Source organism: Cynocephalus volans, chromosome 11, assembly GCF_027409185.1.
Source record: "Cynocephalus volans isolate mCynVol1 chromosome 11, mCynVol1.pri, whole genome shotgun sequence".
NCBI classification, from domain to species: Eukaryota; Metazoa; Chordata; class Mammalia; order Dermoptera; family Cynocephalidae; genus Cynocephalus; species Cynocephalus volans.
This window is the reverse complement of record NC_084470.1, coordinates 79,497,419-79,521,317: the sequence shown is the minus strand read 5'-3', so window position 1 is coordinate 79,521,317 and position 23,899 is coordinate 79,497,419. Positions and strand designations below refer to the sequence as shown.

The window sequence follows — 23,899 nt, the reverse complement described above, 5'->3', positions numbered from 1 at the left end:
GATGAGCATCTCGCAGTCTCTGCCACGGACTGACCATATTTTCTTGGATTAATATGGAGGACAACTGTTTACCACACATAAACTGTCCAGAGATGCTGATAATCTAAGAATCTGTCTGTAACAGGTACCCAGGGAAATAGCAGCATTTGGAGACATTCATGCTCACCTGGAACAATTTATCCGGATACTTGTTTAAATATATTTTAAAAATTAGCCAGCAGTCTGAATCTGCTTCTTACATGTTGTGTGTGTGCCATTTAGGCCTTTTGGCATTCTAAAATTACAGATCTGTCTCCGCATGAGTAAGTTTAGAAATACATACTTAAGAAATGTTATATGCAATGCATTTTCATTCTCAAAGTGATCTACATTGACTCATATTTATTTTGCTATTTTATGAAATCAAAAGTCATACACAAACAGTATTGAACAACAGTATTGAGAAGAATTCTTTAGCCACGATGGCAGATAGAACATTTGTTTAAATACTACCACTGTTATTTAATTTGAATTGCACATTCTACAGTGAACCACACCAAGAGCATTTTCAATTTTTCAATACCTCTAATAGATCTAAGCATACCCTTTTTTAAAGTTATTCAGTTTAAGTTATGATTATATGAATATTTTAGGATTATAATCACCATAAAGCGAAGGACAAAATTTATCATACCAAAATAGAAATTTAATTTAATGTAGAAAGAACTTGATTACAAGGTTTAGTAGACTAGAAACAAGATGTGTAAGAGGATATTAAAAGACACTTGTCAGAAAACCCTGGGCAGTATAGTTTTACAATAGATTTGGGGAAAAAAAACAAACTGCATTTATTGAGGTTTGCAAAGATCATATTGGAGACAGTTTAATCAAAGAGCAAACTTTTGCAAGGTTGAAAAAGTATATTAAAGCAAAACTTTTGGTTGTTCCATGGAAACACTAACTTAAAAATCTTCATTCAGGGCTGGCTGGTTAGCTCAGTTGGTTAGAGCGTGGTGTTGTAACACCAAGGTCAAGGGTTTGGATCTCTGTACTGGCCAGCTGCCAGAAAAACAAAACAAAACAAAACTTCATTCAGTATCGTAAAGTCAGTGAAGTTTATTTGAGATAGAAGTTGCTCTTGACCATGTTTTGATTCAGTGCCCTTGGTCAAAAGTGAAGCTTGTCCATGGACATGTGTAGTTAAAAAATATTCCTTTCACATTCCTTGGTACTTATGTCATTCTCTACTACCTGTCACTTTGTCCATGATATTTGAGGCAGAAAACAAGTTGAGTTGACCAGGTTGGATTTCCAATCAGCTGTTCCTTATTTTTCTACAATGTTTCTTTGTTATATTAGAGTTCAAATTTACTACTATTCATGAAACACATTTTAATCACTGACCATATCAGACAAATGGAAGCTAAGCGCTGGCTAGTATGTTGAAAATAAACATGAGGGCTCTCATTAATGTCGCTGTCTGAATAATTAGTTGAGCATTGAGTCCCGAGCAGCCGTGAAAGCAAGCCAGCTTCTCACTGGAACGACAGGCTGACAGCCATGTCTTGGAGTGTGGTCATTAGTGTGTCCCGCCATCAATGTCATGTTACTGTGTCAAATTAGTTAGTGTCCCCTTAGGAGAGAAGCTGGACCTACAAATTATCCTCCCACATCCCTGAAAACTGTGTTTGTAAAACCTGTGATCAAGTGTGAGCAAATTATTAACACGGCTCGTAAATTAACTAGTTTACAGGCTTATAATGTTTTACAAGTAGATAATAAAGGGTGGAAAAGTTTTCCAATTGCTTGGCCCTGATGTGAGAGTTGTGATCTGCCGACTTTTCCTTGAGGAGTCCACAGTGGAGAGTTTTTTGTTAAGAGGAACAAACACATGGGGTGTCAGAACAAATGTTTGGAAATGTAGAATCTAAAAGGAAGCAAGTGTACATCCATTGAAAAATATAATTAACTTTGTTATCTCATTGCTGTGATAAGTAGATGACAATGGTCCTCTTTCTTGTGGTGACAGTTGCTCATTAATGAGTTCACCAATTAAGTTTGAACAGCCTTTGCCAACTGAAATTATCTTAGAAAATATTTTTGATGCATTCTTTCATAGTCTTAAGCTGCCTTGTTTCAGAAGAATAATGCCAACACAGCACATTATCCTTGTGTAAAAATGGAGATTCTTACACTGTTGCTATATTTGGCAGTTTATGCACACTAGACAACTGATACCTGGAAAACAGTATGGAAAAACGTGACCTGAATTTATCTCCCATCTAGGAGAGATGCCACCAGGAGCGCCATGTCTGAACTGTCTTCTGAGTTCTGGTAGACGGGCAACCCACATAGTTTCGGGAGATACGTGACTATTCAAATCATAAAATTTCGTGTGTCTCCTTTTCAGTTTCAACTTCTTCATCTGATTAGGTTAGAAACCATGTATATTCACAGAGTATTGCCTAAGTTTACTGTTAAAGGAGAAACACACACACACACACGCACATACGCACACATACACATGCACACACACATACCTCCCCACAAAGGGCTCCTGCTTTTCTTGTATTGGAGAAAGTCCCTTTTATAATCTTGAGGGTTGTACAGGTGGCATTACTATCTCAAGGCTCTATGCAGAAAAGACCTGGCATGTGAAACCTTGCTACTGACAGCTATTTGCAGAAACTTTCTGAACGTGCTTGAGGATGAGTTGACTTATCTGTCAGCAACTTTGACTTACTTGGAATTGGATTTGGTAAACATTCTACTAATAACCGAACTAAGCCATGAAAGCTTGCAGCCTCAGCACATGCACACGCTATTTCCATGAGAAGTCTGTGTCACACCCTCTCTCTGCATTTGAAGTGCAGCTGAAAAAAGAGTTGTTAACAGTGGCAAGTAAGATTTTGTATTTGGCTGGCAGGAGAGAGCTTGTCTGTTTTTTAGGGGGTACCTGTGTCTGTATTTATTTCCTCCTGTTGCTTCTACTAGATATATTGACAGAGACTAAAAGACCAAAACCCAAAGCAAAATCATCATTTGGACTCATGGGTCTTGTAGCACTTATTTCTCAGGATGTGTTAGCATTGTAATTATGAGGCTTATTATCTTGAGTAATAAGAAATTATGGAAGTTTAAAGAACTACACTTCCAAAGTGAATTTCAGTGCCTTCAAGAGTGTCAACCTTACTTGGCTATATAAATCCATTTTTCATCCTTCTACTATAATGCTATAATATAACTCAGATTATAAGCTAGAGTAAATGCTGATTCTAGAAGGGAAAGGACAAAATAGACGCTTTGATGCATGATTATATATTAAAGGAAAATGTAATGTGTCAACAAAGAATACCCAAGGCTTGCATGTTTGTGGCTTTTGAAGCCTGTTTGCCCCTTCACTTAACCTCTTCTGTTCTTTTTGCTTTACAGTATCTCTCTGTGTGTTGCAGTCCTGTGGCATTATGCATGCCCCCTACCAGTGACCCCAGGCTTTTTATGGCTGTGAGACACGTTAAAAGTTCAGGGTGAGTACATTGGTATTGTGTACCACCTAAAAATTGCCATCCGCTACTGCAGGTGACACAGAAGTCAATGTAGTAATCTCACAGAAGATCACGGACTGTCTCTTTATCTGGCACTACTTCCAAAGCTAGCACTCATATGTATGTTGCTGCCTGCCATGATAACTCTGTGGTTTTCAAGAATAGAGTCCATACCTTGGATCCTCTTTGTAGCAAGGTGACCTAAAACAGGAGTTGGCAAACTGTCTGTCAAGGGCCAGAGAGTAAATATTGTCACCCTCATGGGCCATACAGTCTCTCTTGCAATTAGCCAGCTCTGCTGATGCAGCACAAAAGTAGCCAGAGACAATACACAAACACACGGGTGGGACTGCGTTCCAGTGAGACTTTATTCACAGAAACAGGCCATGAGCTGTATTTAGTCTGAAGGCCGTAGTTTGCTGCCCCTTGATCTGATGTATCAAAAGGGGACGTATGACCTTTAATCCTGACACCTTGCTGGGGACCAGTCCCTCTGACCTTGAACAAATCATTATTCTGGGAGAAACAGGAATAAAAAATACCCACCCTTACTGCCTCGCAGGGTCATGGTGTAAGGATGAAACAAGATACATCGTGTGCGAAAGCATTTTCAAAATTTCAAAACTCCTTACAAACGTGATGGATGGCTCTACAGTCATTCGGTTCACCTGGTGGGGTATACCTTCTTCACCTTTTGAATCAGACTGGGCTTTCATGAACTAAATGAGTGTGGAGGAAAGAGCTTTTTATTTTCTGAGTAATGTGGTTTGTCTGTACGCTCCTTCGATTTTACAGTTGATGGACAAACTGTCGAAATGTGTTTTTAATATCAAATATGGATGAAGGGATATATGGGTAGATTATGGCAGGCTAAAGATCAAATGCCAATGAAGAATGATTAAATTTTCTTTAATCATTAGAATCTGAGAGTGCCGTAAGATCTTCTACCTTTAATATAGGTCTTAATAAATAATAATGCTTTGAGTGTCTACAAGTATGTTTGAATTTCACAAGTCTTGCATGTCAAAACATAGAGACAGGCTTAGCAAATATGCTTCTCCGGACTAGCAGTACTAATTAAGAAGGAAAGTCATACTTAAACAAACAGCCTTGTGAGTAGAGGGGTAATCAGAATCTCAATTCATGAATTTTCTAGTTTTTTTTTTTTTCTCACAGAAAATCATAGTGTAGTCTTTAGATATGTTTTCGTATCATTATATGAGTTAAGAATTGTTTTCTAGTAACAGAGATGCTGCTATATGATTTTTATTACCTTTTGTTTCTATTTTTCCATGAATTTTTTGAAGTACTCTTGTATAAGGATAAAAAATTATTTGTGTATCCTATCTCATAAAAGACTACATCCAGGGAGAGCACTTTGTGCCTTCTGTCTCTCTGCTCTGTCTGTTCAAGTGTGTTGCTTCTTCCTCAAGGTCATATTATGGCTGCTGGCTCACTGGCCATTACCTCTACATCTTGAAGGGAAGAGGTGGAAATGCAAGAGACGAAAAGAGTAATCCTTCCAGTTGAGACAGACTCCTTTAAAGAGCTTTCCCTGAAGCCTTACCCAGTGACTCTACTTACATCCTATTAGTCATCCCTAACTTTAAGGGTGTCTGGGAAATGCATCCTGACCCTTGAGCAATTTGGTGTCCCACATACATTCTGGATTCTAGTACTAAGAAAGGAAAGATGAGTGATTCCTGAGCATCATTGTGATTACTTACACAAAATCATGATTGCAGTTTTCTTGCATGTTTAATTTTCATTTATTTTCAGTGAATGCCTTCTGCCTTCTGTTGACATGTGTCTTGTTTGTATTTTACATGTTAGAATTTCAGCCTATTCGACTTTTAGCAGAGATAGATATCTCAGTAAATATTTTAGAACCATAATATTCTTGCTGAAACTGCCATGGTAAATCTGAGAAATAAATTTCTTTCTCAAGAGAGTTGTAAACCAAAATTTAAACTCCTGAATATGCTAATGGATTTTCTTTTCTGTGGATATAAGCTTTTGTTAAGGCTTGAGTTACCAGTGTGGGGTCCTAGCCACGTGTAGGCTCACACCCAATTCTCTTCTCCCCAATATGTGTAGGGGACATTACTGATGGCTTTGCACCATCCCTCTGTTCTTATGTAGACTCAGAGGTGGGACAGAACTATCCACCGTACATCTCTGTGATTTGCTGCTCCCCATATCTCTGCTGAAAGCTTACTTTGGGGGTAGGATGGGGGGACAAGTGAGCCATCCCTGTCCAAATTTTCTGTTTTAGACCGTACATTATTCTTGTGAAAATTTCTATCTCATGGAATGCACATAATGACACTTCCCTATGCTTTATAGTATAGTCTGGCTATACCAGCCTGTGATGGTTGTTCATGAAACACATGGTAGTTGATGCCTTCACAATCATTTATTGAATAGGTCCTATGGATATAGCATAGCAGCATGGTTAAGAGTGTCCACTTTGGAGTCAGATCAACTTAGATTCAAATTCTGCCTTTTCCACTTACTGGCTGAGGAACCCTGACCAAGTTACTTAACCTTTCTGGTACATGACTTCCTCATCTGGAAAATGGGGATCAAAATAGCTAGCTTGCTATGATGAGTTAGTGAGATGGTACTTGTGCTAGGCACCCCAGGTGATATGGCAGAAATCCCTGTCTTCAAGGAGTTTTTACCATCCTGTGGCTGGTTCATTGGGCGTTGTTTTCTGATAGAAGTATGTTTCACAGTCTATTGCTTCTCACTTTGTATTCCCTTGTAAATTTAAGTAGAGCTTTAGGAGGTGGCCTGATGCCATCTTCAAGGACATCTGCAGCCATGAATATAACTGAACTGCCCTGTTAGCAGAGCTTAGATCTCTGGGTCCCATTTTGACAATTTCCCCTGAGAGACGTGTGTTTCTTTTTTCATTCCTTTTTTTTAACTTACTCAGACAGTGGGCCTGCCTAGCAAGCAGTATTCACTAACTGCTCTCAAGTTGGTATTGCTGATGCTAATCTGAAACTGTAGGGTTTCGCTTGTGCAGGCTGATGCTATGTGATGTCCATCTTCTCCTACGTCACGCCCTGTCCCTGCCTCTGTGCTGATTCTGCAAAGCAGGCCCTGGTCCCCCACAGATCTTCTTGGAATGGGCTTCAAAGAACAGTGTCATCTGCATGCAGAAGCTGCTATGTGACAGGTTAAGTTTGTCAGCAGTGCTCAGGGATGGCCCAGGTGGTGATGTGTCCTGAGATTGGGAAGCAGTGGCAACCATATGACTGTGATTGTCCGAGATGGGTAGGAGTCACACCACCTATAATTAGCAGCCTACAGTGATCATTTCATTAACAGTGACCCCATATTACAGAATCAATGGTCTTGGGGACTCATAGTCTGCCTAATATAGGCTTGCTTTCATCAGGTTCACTCTGTAGAGATAGTGGCTTCAAGATCTTGCCTGTTCAGAAGACTCTTAGAAACTTTGAGCTTTTGCTATGTGGTTTCCAGTATTTTATTTGAACACGATTATTGTGCTCAGATCCTATAAAATCTCCCTTGCCTGTGGACCACAGTGCTCTTTGCCTGGAATAACTCCAGTGCTTCTCATGGCTCTCTCCTTCTCATTCCTTAGTGCTCAGTTCGACTATCAACTCTTTGGAGATACCTTCACTGACCACCCACATTAAAGGAAATCCCCCTTTTCTTGTTATTTTTGTTCCAAGCCTCGTGTTTGTTCCATATATTCCAGCTTCTATCGCTTTGTGAATACACCTGTTTACCAGGTAATAAGCAAGGGGCAGGTCTGTCTTAGTGTGGCTTACCCTAGCACATGGGAGCATGCACACAGTCAGTATTTGTTGAATCAGTTGGAGCATATTTTGAGATTTCCCTGTGAACCTCTGTGTTTTCAGGGTATCTAAGAGGACTGCATCTGGGTGAGGGAGTAAGAGAAGAAATGAAGCTACACACACCCCCTTTACTGTAGGAATAGGATACTGCCCTTGGGTTTCCTCTGGAAAGTTTCCATGATACACTGCGCAAGTCTTTGATAGTGTGTGTGTGTCCCATCCGGAAGGGGTTATATGTCATCTTCCATGAAGACAGAACCATTTTCTATTTGGGTCAAAAGCATATTGGGGGGGGGGGGTGCAGGTTAATTAAGGATGTTGGATTCCAAGCTTCAAATCCCAGCACTCTTCATTCACTGGCTCTTTGTCCTTGGACAAGTTATTTTATCTCTCTGGGACTCAGTTTACTTCTTTGAGGCAGGGGTAATCAGTTACCTAGTTCATAGTATTATGGCAAGGATTAAATAAGATGGTATCTGCAAAGGGCTTTGCATGGGATCTGGAACAGAATAACAGTGCTGTTCATTTAGAAAGGTCAGCAGAAGCTGTTGGGAGCTGCACTGACAACTCATCTCGAGCTCTCACAATCTTTATTTTAAAGGTGGCGAAAATGGCAAAGAACCTTGATTCCCAATTATATTTGCTCATGTTTCACGCACTGAATTAACTTTAAAACTAAAAAAGTATAAAATGAGCAAGCAGTGGGATAGTTCGTTTTGTACGAGGGAACTTCAAACAGTTCATAGAAAGATTCATATTATCTTTTAACTCTATTTTTCCATAAACTTTTTAAAGTACCGTTGTGTTCATTGTTGAATTGACTATTGGATGTTCATGACCTTCTTCAGATAATAAAGGTTATAAATCTCAAACACTGTGATGGTTCAGTGTTTGGAGCCTGCCCCACATCCACAAAACCTTGGAAATTCGGAGTTTGGGGTGCTACACTGTCTTTAAGCTACCTTGCTGGGGATACGTTTCACCCTTAAGTTAATCAGAGCCTTGTAATAGAGAGTGTATTGAATTTCCTTTAAATTGTCTCTGTTTCTTTTAAATGTACCCTTGATATATCTGTCCTGAAAATTCATATACTTCTCTTTTGAAAGAAAACCTAAATCTGTATAGACTGAAATGAATTAGATATAAATATCCTTCATTGTTAACACCGATTTCTTTCACCTGCTTAAAGAAAATGATCTATTATTTTGCTGTATTGTTTCTTCATGTCAATGGTTGACATGTGTTGTTCATTGTGAGTTTTTTATGTAAAAGCTGAAGCACAGAGAGAGATGCGTCTTTCTCTCTCTGTCACATAACTTTTTGTTGGAAAAAGATGAAATATATCAAATCACATACTGTTATTTACATGATGTAAGGAATAACTAGGATTCTCTAAGAAATTAAAATAACCATTTATTTTATTTATTTATAATTTATATTCTCTCAACTTATAAAAATAAAAGGACATGATTAAAATACAGCTTAAGGCATTGAATTTGGTTACTAATATACCTTTTAGGAAAGAAAAAGACAAAATCCTGTGAGTTTTGAATTCTAATAAAGGGAAAATCTTTAAAAAAAAAAAAAATCCAGTGAGTTTCAGTCAAGGTAAATGAACAAGTCAGGAAAAGCTTTTGTTAGACTCTTAACAGTCTTCAAAGTAGCTAACACCCAGCTTTTTTAAATCACCAAAACTACATAACACCCCTGTCTCCAAATATCATTTCAGAAACTGAAATAACAGTTCACAAAAGGGGAAACAGATCCATGTAACACGAGACTTGATTAGCACTGTTTACATGGGATGCTTGACAGCCTGGAGCCGCCTCCAGCTGCCCTCTTCACAAGACCCTGGTGCCTGAGTATCAGTGGGGAACATTAGGGGCTTTCGGAGGGTTTTTATGTTAATGTTTTAAAATTTTGCTGCATTGTCTGAGTCCAGTGCAGCGCAGCAGTGTCTCAGTGCCAGGTGGCTCTGGTTAAGATGTGCCAGGTTGAATCTCTTGATGCCAGCTCTCATAGACCATAAACCTTTCACTCTGGCTGTTCTGATCAGGAGAGCCCATGCCTCAACACTGTCCTTACCTCTCCCCAGTCATTCATTAATGGTGACACAAGCTTATTCTCCCACTCTTGTTCCACTTCCTAAACATGGCAATTTCTTTGGAATTGTGCTTCTAGAATAAGTCATATTTAGGCTTTCTTGAGTTTATCTAGACATATGTACTTAGAAGAATTAGCATTTCATGCTATCACCGATATCCTGCATGCTTAGTTTCCCCTTCTCCCTTAAAAAGTATTGAGCCGTGGAGGTAGAATTTTCTAAACTCATGAAAAATCTAATCCTGAGAAATTCTGATAAACAACAGTTGTTTAAGAGAAACACTCTAACTTGTGAAAACTCTACCCTACAGTAGCTACCTTTACTGAGAATTTACTGTTTGCCAGACTTGATTCTAAGCACTTTATTAACTCACAGTAACTCTGAGGTAATTGTGATTGAAAAAGTCCATTTTACAGATGAGGAAACTGAGGCATAGTGAGCTTAAATGACTCACCCAGACATCTCTGCTTAAATGGAGTAGAGCTGGGATTCGAACCCAGGTACTTCTTCTGGTACGGGGCTCTTATCCACTATGCCATGTGGTCCTCCCCCTGCACACATTTTCTCCCAGGGTGTTGACTTGCAGGCATTGTTTTGTTTTACCATGCATTTTTCACTCTGGGACTGCTTCCACACTGCATGTTGAGCTTTTATACTTCAGAGCCACCTGATAGGCCCTGCTTGATCTTACAAGAATTTTTCAAATGTTTTAATTCTTTTTGTTAATGGAAGAGCTATGGGAAATAGAAGTATGTCCCAATATGATTGGGAACAAGGACAACCACTTAATTGGCATTCTTCTATCTCCAGTTGGATGTGCCTATTAGAACATTTTCTCTAGATCTTTGAGTCATTTTTCTCTGGTACATTATTCTAATTAACCTCATCTTCGTAGCCCTCATTTCATATTAGCCTCTGACCACTCAACAAATGATTTGTTCCGCTCAATCACCTGTGTGAAAAAGTGTGGCGAATGTGAGGGTCTCCTTCCCAAAGCATCAACCCTATATCTGGGGCATTTTCCCAGCAAGCAGGTTCAGAATGTCCCTTTAGTTCTTGGAAAAATTCATCTGGGAGACTTTTTATTTATTAGGGAGAAAATATGGGGTACTTAGAGGTAATACTGGTAGCAGCGTTAGAAAACCTTTAGTTCCTTAGTCAGTAGAGTTCCAGATTCATAAGAGTATGCCAAGGACTTTGACCTTCAAATATTAGTAAAAGACCATTTTTAATGTATCTGTGCCTTCCAATATTGAGCCCACTGTTTGTTAGGTCTCTTTGGTTATGAGTGACCAGCTTAGGCATAAAGGGGAATTAATGGGCTCGTGGTATTGAAAAGTCAGAGGGTAGACCTAGCCTCAGGGACATTTGGAGCAAAGGGTTCAGGTCATGTAATTAAGTCTTGGTCTCAGTCTCTTGGCTGTGCCGTGCTCCATTTTGGAATCATTTGTGGACGTGTTTCCCAGGTTGTGGTATAATAACCATTCATGAATCAGTCTTTGTAGCAACTCCAGCAGAAAGGAATCTTTTCTGAAGAATTCTAGCAGCTGTCACAGAATTTGGATCTTTCTGCTTCTGTGATTGGGCAGGTGTGTGCCACATGCCTGTCACTGAAACACTCTCTGGGCTGGAGCAGGACTGGGTGGAGGGAGGTGTGATGGCATGCTTGGCTCGGGTCATGTGCCCATCTCTAAAGCCATGGGTGGTGTTTGACCTATACAAAACTGTGGAAAGTAGGGGATAAGGGTGCTGGCTCCAGAAGAAGGGAGCAGAATTTTGGGAAGGTGGACTGTACTTGTGTGCCACACAGGGTACTATACTTGATGCACAGTAAATACATAGAATTACAGAGGGGAAGTAAAGTCTAAATATCACAGTCAGCTTACTCACGACTGAATGCCGTCTGTGAGATTGCTCCCATGATGCTGTCTGCCTAATATTAGGACATCTCCAACGACATCGACTACCTTGAAAGTGGGCTAAGCCTCAGAAATATTACCGTACCTCTGTCCTCAAGGAGCCCGGAGTTCAGTCATTGCCTGTCTTCCTCCTGTCCATCTTCCATGTGTCACTGTTCAGGGTCCTAAGGCAAGATACTCGATTTCAACATACTTATATCTGCAAGGTACACAGAAAGGTCAGTTATCATACGGTGATAGAAAAGCTACAAGAATATTGATGAATTGTGTTTATGTGGTTGTGGAGGGGACCTGGGGAAAGAGATTGGAAGGGCTCACAGAGGCAATGAGGTCTGGCTGGGGCCTCAAAGAATGAATAGGAGTTGCCAAATAGCCAAGGGGAAAATGGTCATATTGGTGGACTTACCATCTTTTCTCTTGGATTAAATACTGTATTATATTCAAATTTACTTTTGCATTATCTAGGAAAATTAGCTTATAATATATCTTAGCCAAGTTAAAATGCACATGTCTTTTAGGTCATATCAACAAGGTGAGTGATGTGAATAGTAAGCTGATAATGAAAGATTTTTGTGCAGGTGAGCCACATGGCATCTTTCAGGTTACCCCAATCTCCTACCTTCTAGTAAGTACATAATAAATAAATGGATAAAGCCTCTATAGGTAAAATTTTGGTGAGTTAAAACACAGAATTCCTAATATCTCTTCTCTAAGAATTTTGAAAGGAGCAGATATTATTTGTTTATTCATACATTCCTAGGGTCAACTAAATATTCTGAACCTCAGTTTTCTGATCTGATACCCGAGAATAGAAATAGTTCCTTTCGAGGCGTTAGGACTGAAGTGGAGAATAAATATCTTGAGCCCATGAAACACTGAACATGTAAGTCCTCCATAGATGGTGTTCATTATTATCAGAGGGCATCTGTGATTTTTACCCTATAGGTTGTCAAAGGCTTAAAAATTAATTTAGTTGTGTCAGTTTAACTCGTAGATTTAAAAAATGTTTTTCTGTGTGCCCTGGATAGAATATATTTTTTTATTTTCATGTATTACTTACATTATAAAAATTAAAGATATTAAAGATGGTGAGATTTAGCAAAGAACTTTAACTCCACATGCTTTTAATGCTTCCCTGAATTAATAATTTTCATGTCCATCATATTTTCTCCTTGGCCCAAAATTCATCCCATATTTGGATCTTGGCAAATGATGACTTGGTTAATTAGGCAGTCTGTTAACTCTGATTACTAAGTTATAACAGATCAGTGTAGAAGCATCACTGTGCAATTTGGATTAAAAGGCTCTTCATTTTATCAAAACAAATTTACATTTATGGCTAAGTATGTTGAAATGCATTACTTGAAAATGATACATTTCATAAGGAAAATGAAGGAAGGATAAAGAATTATTTCCTCTTACTAAGTTATTTTTTTATTGTGACATTTGTCACGTTATCTTTCACTAGTAATATACTTAAAAGCTTGGAATTTTCTTTTAAGGCTTGAAAATTATAGCTGATTTAATCTCTGCATTATACAGTTATGATGGATGCATTGCATTTTATTTAAGCATAATTTAGTGTAGTGGCACATGGTTATATTCCAGTTCTGACCACAGTGGCCTCTGATATTGGAGTTACTTGTAGAAGTGAATCTTGACTGTGTTGGGGAAAATTAGTGGGTTACATTAAGGCTGTCTCTCTTTCACAGCTGAAGGCATTGATGCTTATTAAATATGATTGGGCCTGTGTAGTCCCTTCTCTTTCTTATCTAATGAATGACTCATTATCACTTAAGGGCAGTTGGGGTATCAAAAACTTGCTTGCTTATTTTATCTGTCTCTGCCTCCCTTCCTTCCATTCTTAGCACATAACACTTAGCATTGTGGAAAGCAAACAAATGAGTACACACAAGCATAACTTTCCACCCTCAGTGAGCCCTGAAATCTGTGTTAATTGCCCCTGAAGATTGTATCAGGTATCAGTAACATTCAAAAGGGCACCTTACCGCTTTCTCTCTCCTCTGCTGCGCACACACGCGCACACATGCACACACTCTAAATCAGTAGCTGGCACCTAGGAGATGTTTAATAGGAATTTGTTGAAGACCGATGGGTAGAAAAGTTGAAACACCCACAGCCTCCCACTCTCAGCTTCCTAAGCTGCTCTTAGAGCTGGTCCAACAACTGGGACCCTGTCTGATATTGCAACCATTGAAATAAATGGAGTTGATGAATTAAATATTCTTTCAGTAAGCTTACTGAAGTCTGGCCTTTACAAATTGCTATGTTTCAGTTCTGTGGGAAATAGAGAAATTAAAGACAGAAACTATTTTTTACACTCAAAAAACTTAGTATCTTGTTGATTGATTATATTGACATGACCATAGACCAGAAATAGTAAACCTTGTTTCTTTAGTTTTATTCGGTGGTAGCATCTAGTTTATGCAAAACTCGCTTTTCTAAATCTAGAAGAGTCTTCTATATTGAAGTTAGATGCAGAAGTTTGCTTAGCTCAGTGAAGGTTGGAGTTTTATGAATTTGATTATTTTCTCTTAATTGGGAACATTTAGTAATAATCATAGGTGACTCTCATTTTGGAAGGGTTAGAGGCTTATAGCTGGTTGTTCAAAGCTAAAGTGGTGTTTTGAGCTCTAATTTGATGGATCTGAACGACAGCCAGCCTGAATGATTTTGGTTTCCTGCTAGCTTCCCTACCTACCACCCCATTCCTTCCTAAAGAAAGAACCAAATAAGGAATTTTTAAAAACCCAAACCGTTCTGGATTATATTAATTCTTATAGTCATTTTTAAAGAGGCGGTTTGACAGAGAGATGTAGTCTGGGATATTTATATGTGAGGTCAATCTTTCAACCATTAGAATATTAATTTCTATTTTGTTGTTTTAAATTAGGCTTTAGTTACCTAAATAATTTATGTATCATAATGAAGTTTTGCTAATAGAGCAAGAGAACTGCCTTAGGAATAAGATAAGAAGTGAAGTCTGCGTGGATTTTCAAGCATCCCTTGAGACAGAAAATTCTTACCCCACGTCAGTGGTCCCCAAGAAGTCTTAATGACAACGTCAGGAAACTTTCTCAATTAAGTGCTTCTTTAATGAATAGGTCTGTGGATAGAAGCAAGCAGATTTATTGGAAGGTTGGATCCTATTACTGTGTGGTTTTATTAATTAAATTTATTCCTTTAAAATAACCTTGAATGAAAACAACTAGCTCTTCTGTGGTCATGGTTAGCATATGTTTACCGTAATTCTTTGCTCAGTGAAAAAAATCCCTCTTCCACCCAACAAAAACAGCCACATTTGCTTGGCTAAATCAAAACGTTGGCGCTTGGGTCTTACTTTATATATCATGGCTCCAGTCACACAACCTTTCCAAGTGTGAGGCTTAGATCACTAACTCCCCCATCTGCACAGGAGCTTTGCGCACAGTGATCTACTATGAGAGTGCTTAAGTCTTACACTGCGTATTTGCGTCCTCACTGAAACCCATACCCTATATGCAAGCCTCTTTTTGTTTTTCTTGCATGAGTGGGCTAGCCCCTCCTTAGTTTTTAAAATCTCTCCTAGGCCTATGGCCATTTTAATGAGGATTTTGATCATAGAAATAAAGGCAAGGTTTGCCTTCTCAATCTGAGAGTTTGGTTTTTCCTGAGTGGTCTCTGAACTATCTCCTTTCCTCATAGTTTGAATTTGAAAAACATCTTTTCGTTTTGCATATTGGGCCTACTTAACTGCCTCACTCCTCTTTTTTTTTTTTTTTTTTTTTTTTTTGGCCAATTCCTGTCTTTTACAAGCACTAAGTGATCGTGAACCTATAGATAGTCCCTGTCCACACCTGACATTTATGGTTCTAATAGGTATTTCAGGACCAGCTCACCCATCTGTACTGAATTTCCGCAATAAAGAATGCCGCTTGCTGGTCAGCAGTGCTGAAAGGAAATAAAACAGCAAAACTTTGCTTTTCTTGGGAGGCTCCTCCCTTTGGAATGGAGAGCTCTGGGTGGCTCTTCTTATTTTGTTTCTATCGCCAAAATAAGCAGGGATCTTGCATAACACCAGGGTAGGAAAAAAGAAGTAACTTTAAGGGAAACATATGTTCATGTTGAAAAGGGGAGTTAGAACTGGACAAGGGATAGTGGCCCAAAAGCTAAAGGCATCTTCTTTTTAGTTCAGATAGGAAGCCGGGTTTTTATCTATTTTGGTATATTTTATAAAATAAAAAATATGGCACTTTCCCCCATCCCCAAGTCTTTGATCCAGTTGCACATCAATCTTGAGACTGGGAAACCAGGCTTACATGTCGTATAGAATGGATCATGTCCAGGATTTGTTATTTTCCTATGATCTTAGCACTAACTAATGTCCTTGGAGATCATTTGGTTTGAGATACCTGCCCTAATCTGAAATCAAAGCTGAAACTATCCAAATATGATTCTTATTTTGTCTGACTCTAGGAGAATAGAAGAAAGATCTGAGTGTTAAAACGAACCAAAGTTGCCTACACTAGCTGTTTGGCTGATTAGTGGACACATTATTTGTCCTTCTAACTGATCCCAAATAATACCTGTTGATAGAAACAGAGCAGACACTTTAGTGTTTCAGACTGTTTGTGGGTGGCAGGTTTTGAAAATACAGCTAATTTGCAAAAAGAAAAAAAGAATAGGAAAAAAAGAGGTGGAAAAAAATTCCTTAAATTAAGTTCTCGTTTATGCATTCTCAAAGTATAAAAATTTCAGAGCTAGGGGAAAACCCAGCAGAGTTCTTTCTTCATTATAAATTAGGTACTTGTTTCCTTAAAATGTACCCTTGAAGGAGGTAAGGCCCAAGAGCATTCTGGATACTGGCATATATCTGAAGTGCCAAAGCCATGGGGATCTTGGATGGGCTTGCACAAACAGTTAGGGGCAAGGGCCAACAGGGGTGTGTGATGGTCCTAGATTGGAGAGCCTTAGATGTGCCTGGACCTAATTTGTATGTATAATTCTTTCTTGTATGTACAAAAAATGCATCCAAACAGAGACCTATTTAAGACCTATTAAAAAGCTCAGCTCTTAAAGAGCCCTGCTTTCCTTGAGTGTTGACATACTAGGTTTGGAAACTATGGCAGGTGGATCCAGCCTTACATTCAATCTGTTTGATTTAAAAAATACAACTAAGATTTAAAAACTCAGTAGGAAAAAGAAAAAAGGAATCTTCAGTTAAATTTCCTTCTAGTCCTTAAGTAGGCTGCAGTCTATTGTTTTTTTCTAGTTTTTTTGTCTTTGGGGATTAGTCAAACTACAAATGGTGGTAGATTCTATCCCTATATTCGAAGGAAGTGGGAGGAAGGACCTGAGAGAAAGTGTGAGAGCAAAACAGGAAATCCCAAAAGTCTTGTTTAATAATTATAATGTGACTGTTTGTCAAGTTCTTACTGTGTGACAGCTACTGTTGTAAGCAGTACACTTGCACTATCTTATTGAATCCTTATTAGTAATGTAAAGTAGCTAATCTTACTACCTTCATGTTACAGATGAGTAAACTGAGGCTAAGAGAAGTTACCTACATTAAAATGCTTGGATTTACCAAAAAGAAAAAAAACAGACTGAGTAAGGTCTGTCACTCACTTAACAGTAATGCACCAGAGCCAATTCCCTAGTTTTGACATTGTAAATAGCTGTATTAGATGTCAGCACTGGGGGAAGCTGGGGGAAGGGTATATGGGATTCTTTGTACTATTTTTGCAACTTCCTGTAGTCTATAATTATTTCAAAATTTTAAAAAATTGTAAAAGGCAGACTTTAGATTTGGATTGATGTCTGTTTGCTTTTACAATGCAAATTTCTCACTGTTTTGCCTTCTTAGATCACTTGACCAGCAAGGAGATGAGCTCTGCTCCCCTATCTATCTTGGGTCAAAAGTTTCAAGTTTTTCAGACCACATGACAGGGTCTCTCATAACTCCCTTATGGTTTTAGGAAACAAGATTCATCCTTGCTTCTCTCAGTTTCTCTTCCCTACCATGCTCCCCACACCACACCTAAATTCACCCACTCTGATCTTGGTAGAGGAAGTGGTGATCATTTATTCTGTCATTGTAGTCTTTTAAAATATGCTTTTTTGAAAAATGATGTTCTGACACTTTTGTTGAGTTTCATAGAAAATTTATAATTCCTAATGTGTACATGGAAATGCATGTGGACATCTAGAAAGGAGAATGGCAATTAGTAAGCCAAAGATTTAGTGGCTTGCAGATACAAATATGATAAGCCATTAAAAACTTACAAAGCTAGTTATTTGTGTAGGAGAAAAAAACACTAGATTTGAATTCAGAAAACCTATGTTTTAAAAGTTGTTTCTTCTGCCAACTTGTTATGTGATCTCACTTTCCTCCTTTTGGAAATCATTGAGAAGAGAATCATGTTCTACCAAAAATTCTATGGATAAATAACTTGGGGACATTCTAGGTAATACAATTTCAAATACTGTGTCTTTTTCTGAGTAAAAATGATTTCTGTAGAAGTCACTCAGTCTGACTGGAGAATCAAGCTTTGGGATTGGTTAACTGGTTGATTAACTCCAAGTAAGATTTTTTTTGTTTTTTTTGTCTTTTTCGTGACCAGCACTCAGCCAGTGAGTGCACCGGCCATGCCTATATAGGATCCGAACCTGCGGCAGGAGTGTCGCCGCGCTCCCAGCACTGCACTCTCCCTAGTGCGCCACGGGCTCGGCCCTCCAAGTAAGATTTTATTTGAGATCTTTCTTCTTTTTAATATAGGTGTGTACAACTATACGTTTTCCTCATAATTTTTTGTATGTCTTCATGTTTATTCATCACAAAGTATTTTCTAATTTCCTTTGAGATTTCTTTTTGACTGGTTGTTTAGAGTATGCTGTTTAATTTTCTCATTTTTGTGAATTTCCCAAATTTCTTTCTGTTACTGATTCTAATTTCGTTCCCTTGTAGTTGGAGAATGTATTTTTTAATTTATTGAGGCCTGTTTTATGGCCCAGGAAATGGTCTATCCTGGACATTGTCCTTGAGAAGAGTGTGTATTCTGTTGTTGTTAGGTAGAATTTTCTATGGATGTTTGTTACATATAGTTGGTTCATAGTTGTTTATGTCTTCTGTTTCCTTGTGGATCTTCTGCCTAGTTCTATCCATTATTAATAGTGGGGTATTGAAGTCTCCAACTATTGTTGTTGAATTGTCTTTTTTTCCCAGTTCTGTCCATTTTTTGCTTCATGTCTTTTGGGACTCTGTTTTTAGGTGAAGACTTTCTTGAGGAGACCAAAAGAAAGCATTCTTGTTATGCCACACACTCTCAGGATATGACTTAGTTTTAGGTTTTAAAAATTATATCATACTGATGAAAAAGGTTATTTTCCTAATGGGGCAGCTCTCTGACATTGATTGAGACATGGAGGCCATATTTACACAGGTAAAGAGAAATGAAAGGATTGATGGCTTATTTAGCCAATGTATTCTTTTTTTATTGCAGGCAGCTGGTAGGGTCCAACTGAGGCCAAACCAGCGTTATTTTCAGTAGCAGATGACTGGGGCTTTGGTGTACCCAGATCAGTGTTTCATCTCTGCTATTCACTTACTCTGTGTAGACATGGACTAACTCAATCCAGACATGTTCCATGAGAAAAAAATATGCTTTTTATTTTTTTTAGCAAATAAGAATAAAATGCAATTTTCTGGTTGTTGTGAAATCTATAACTCTACAGCCCTTTCTGTATGTAGGCCATGTGGCAAACTCCAGGTGCATCTGTCATACAGAAATTGCTTTTCCCCCAAAATACAGAAATGTGAAATAAACCAATTTGGGTGCTAGTAGTGTGTGCTAGATTTACTTAGTATCTATCTAACATCTCCCTACACTCATTATATTAGGACAAATCAAAGAGTTGGAAGTGCCTAGTTTCTGCACAAATGCATATATGTTGCTTCTACTTAGATGATGATACTATTGACTGATTATTTTTGCTAACAATATTATGGCTAAACATTTATTTTATTTTATTTTTTTAGCAGTATTGTAAATTTGTTTTAGACATCTCAATGGGAAAGCAGGGGATGGGTATACACAGACGTGCACAGGCATACACACACACATACATATGCATAAAAAGTTTCTTACTGAAGGATTTTTTTAAAAGGCATTATCTTTGATATCAAATATTTGTCTAGCCAATTTATTATCCTTTACCATATTTTGGTGTTTATCAATGAGCAATAGAATAGTTTAGTTATGATTTTAAATTCACTTTAAATGAAATATGATTTTTTTTCAGAAGAGACTTTGCATGTATATAAAAGCCATTTTCTTTTCTTGTCATCTGTGTGAATGGTCCATAGTGGAGGAAGCTATGTGGTTCTGTATCTTAACTTTCTCTCAGAAAGGAATTATTGTCTTTGTCATTTTGTTTCAACATGTGACCTCCCTACCTGCTGGGTTTCCCAACAGCCGTCAGCTAACTACTCTAGCACCATACTGCTACCAGCATTCCTAGTTCACAGATATGAAATAAACAGAAAATCTTGCTAATTTGAGCACAGTAGGAACCTTAACACCGTAAAGAGGGACTAATTTTGAAAGCCAGAGTGACATCTCGCACAAAATTAAAGCCAAATTTTTAAATGATCTTAAATAACTAATTGAGAGTAAGAAAGGTACTTAAGAAAGAGTGAGATACTGACACATTAAGGAATTACAACAGGGAGAGAAGAATCCTCAAGGAGTCCTAGTAATTATGCAGTCTTCTTGAGTTGCTACCGATGCTAATCTGAGCGTGGGAATGATAATGTACCTTAGAGGACAGGTTTGTGGTTGAAATGCTCTTGATAGATTTTGACAAATTAAACAGTGGTAAAGATGTTTGGAAGTTATCCAGGTCCTTACCATTATTTATGTCAGTGAGCTAGAAATCAGCGGTTAATTTGCAGTTCTTATAATTTTTATGATACTTGTGTTGTTATAAATTTAGCCGTGTGCAGCATCAACTCAGCGGGATACATTTTATGTTGTCAGCTACCTTTTGACATCATAATAGATTTCAGTTGCCAAATCTTTCTCAATAGAATAAAATGTAAAAGAGAGCTGAACAGAATATTTGGATCATATCCAGACATGAGTAAGTGTATGATGGACTATCTGAGATCAAAAGGCTGAGATTGGAATGGGGGTAGAAATTAGACCCTGTTGGTTTTTGTTTTTCTTCTTTTTGCCCTTAACCCATCTTTTTCTAGGTAGGCATCTTTTATCTTGACTTGAAGCCAGTATGCTCTTTGGTGTGTGGTACCTAGCACGATGAACAAAGTATAATTTGAGGTTATTGATTTTTTTCATACCTTTTAACTGTTAATGCACCTTTGTTAATGCTCCCTTTATTGCACTGGATCATGGGTTCTGTAGCCTTATCTTTTTTCTCATTATGTCTTAGCATCCATTACATTATTTAAAAGAAAATATTGATATCCTCCCTAGATAATTAAAGACTTGGTTGGAAGGATATTTTGTGGCTAAGATGTTTCTTTCCTCCGTCCTTTTTCCTCTAGTTTATGCAAAATGCCTCCTTTATAATTTTTCACATCTATAGCACTGACTCTTGTCCTGCTAACAACTAAAGTAGGACACCCCTGTATTTGTATCTGTCCATTGTCTGAGATTCTCTATTTCAACCTCTAATTATTATTTTTTAGGCCCACTGCTCTTTATGTAACACATATTTCTGTAGATTTCATGTGGATCTGTGTGAACATCCAGCCTCTCATTTCTCTTGTGTCATTTACCTTGTTTGGAAACATCTTATGACTCCATTGGCCAAGCTTTTGTTTCTCCCTTTCATATTCAAAGAAGGTGAATTTCTTCAGAGGAAATTCTTCCTTAATACTGCTGTGAGCTCAGCAGTAGTACAGAGGTGTGATGACTTTGACCTAAGGATGTCCAGCCCAGTGGAGAGCTCCCTTGTCCTCCTTGTGTATAATTGGGTTACATATCTTAAATGCCTTGTTTGGAGAGTCCATTTGGCAGGGACTCTATGCTCTGTTTTGCCAATGCCTTGTCTGCCCCCAATTTCCTAATAAATGTTTAATGATCACTGAAATGATCAGCTATCACTCCATAGTGAAGGGGAGCTTATTAACCTTTTCTGGACAAAACTACATTGTCCTTGAGATGAAAGTTTCTGCTCCTGTGTACCAGCAACATGAAATTAGATCCATTGGACTCGTTGGGGTTCCTGATATATAAAGGCATAAAGTAGTTCTACATCGTTCATCTCTCTTCTGGAAGGTATATGCCTTTTTGCCATTATTTCAAAGAGTAGCCAATATTCATGTTTTTGAGGTACATTAAAATAAATATAATTATGTCGGGCATACATTTTCATTTTTCTATAAAGTAAAACACAATTATAGAAAAATCACCCACCCACTCCCCCACTACACGAACAACACGCACAAATCAGTCCTGTGCTAGGTGTCTCATTTCTGCACTAAAAGGTAGCTATAGCCACATGTGCCTACTGTATTAGATAACATTCATATATATATAATTTATATATAAATTATTTTAAGGCAGCATCCTTTTGCACCATTCATGTCAAGAAATGGAACTTTGCCAACCACTCAGAAGCCTCTCACATGCCCTATTCCACTCATACCCCCTTCCAAAAGTAACTAGTGACTTGACTCTTATATAATCACTTCCCTTTGTTTATTTCATCATCTGTGTGTGCATCCTTAAGCACCATAGTTTAGTATTGTCCACTTTTCTTAAACTTCTTTCAAGTTTCTTAATCTACAGGTTTCCTGTATTTTTTTTTTTTTTCTTTATCCTTTGCCTTTTGGAGAACCCTGGACACTGAGCTGTAGAGTTTCCCAGAGTCTGGATTTTTCTGACTGCATCCTCAGTTGAACTTGTTCCTTTGTCTTCTCTATTTTCTGCAGATTGGCAGCTGGATCCAGATGCTCATGTTTGATCCCTTTAGCAAGACTCTAAGTGGTGTTGCGTTCTTTCATTCAGGAGGGACATAATATTTATTGTCTGTCTTTTTGAGCTGTTAACAGCCATTAATACTCTCCCTACATCCATTAATTCATTGAAAGATACAAAATGGTGATATTTTAATTCTACTTTTTATTGGCTGCGTTACTTTTATAATTCTTCATCTACTCTTTGATTATTCAGTGGTACTCTTCATCTACGAAATATAGGATAAATGCCTGATTTTTTCCCTATATTTACAAATTTTCAAAGTAGTGAATTGGCTTACTGTCATCCTCTGAAAGAAAGCATACAATTTTGATATCTTTATAAACCATGAATTAAAACATGTTAGTAGCTCTCAGTCCATTGCATTTCTTATCTTTTATTGAGGATCAAATTGTCCATCTGTGATTAGGGGAACTTCTTCACACTGGCTTCTCCATCCTGACATCACCTCACTGGTTTTTGATATTTTCTTTGTTCACTGTTATGACAGGATGTTTCAGATTCACTTTGCACATTTCTTACCTGAGAAGTGAAATCAACCATTTATGTTAGAAATTCTAGTTTCTTTTAGTGGAAATTTATGTTTCAAGGCAATTGTCTTAGTGCTAACAATGCTCGTTATTGCTGGACGTTTTGTCTAGGCCTCATAAGTTTATATTGATATTTCCATTTCACATTCAAGATCGCAGGGTTTTTATTTAACCTTTTATCTACTGCATTTTTATCTACTTTCTTCCATGCTGACAATTCTGGTTCTCAAAAACACAGGGGAAGAGAGGATTAGAATATCCCATAATTGCCCATCTGCTTATTTATTCACCATACACATACAATAGTCTCAGAATAACAATACTAATACCACCACCAGCAGTTATGATTACCAAAAAGAGTTAAGCATTTTATTACATATACTATCCCTAGTCTCTCCATTATTTTTTAATAGTTGTCTTATATCTGCCTTTTTGGGACATATAACCATTTCTACTGTACTCTCCCCATGTTAACCCCTTTTAGTTTTAGTAATATAGGTAAATATATTCAATGCCTAACAGTAGTTCTATATTAACATCTCTAGTTGTTTTGTCCCAACCTCATTTTCTATTAGATTTCTCATGAAGGGCTCATGGGTGCTATACTCTCTGAATTCTTGCATTTTGGCAGCAGTTCGTTGTACCCTTTATACTTAAACCATAATTTTTTCTGGATTAAAACGTTAGTTCACATTTTTTCCTTGAGTATATTAAATACATTATTCTATTTTTTTGTGGCATAAATCTCAAGTCCAGTAATTTTACTAGCATATGTCTCAGTGTTGGTCATTTGGGGTAGATACGTTTAAGTGTGCAGTGTCCTCCTCCAATATATAGTTTTAGAATTTTTTTTTTTTAAATTTCAGGAAAGTTTCTTTGAAATACAGTTTTAAGTATTTGGACAGTTCCCTTCCTTTGATTTTCTTTTCAGGGAGTCCTATTTTCTGTATGTTGGATCGTCTTTACCTATCTCCAATATTCGA

The 23,899-nt window shown here is 37.8% G+C and overlaps 1 protein-coding gene across 8 annotated transcripts in view; it reads left to right on the top strand.

Annotated features, from left to right (window-relative positions):
• The window catches only part of FOXP1 (forkhead box P1), a 559,382-nt gene that overhangs the window by 197,415 nt on the left and 338,068 nt on the right, over positions 1-23,899 (top strand). For all 8 annotated transcript variants that reach the window (XM_063114112.1, XM_063114120.1, XM_063114119.1 and 5 more), the window contains one exon: positions 3,412-3,506. The gene's annotated coding sequence lies outside the window, so the exon portion shown is untranslated. The remainder of the gene's footprint in view (positions 1-3,411; positions 3,507-23,899) is intronic.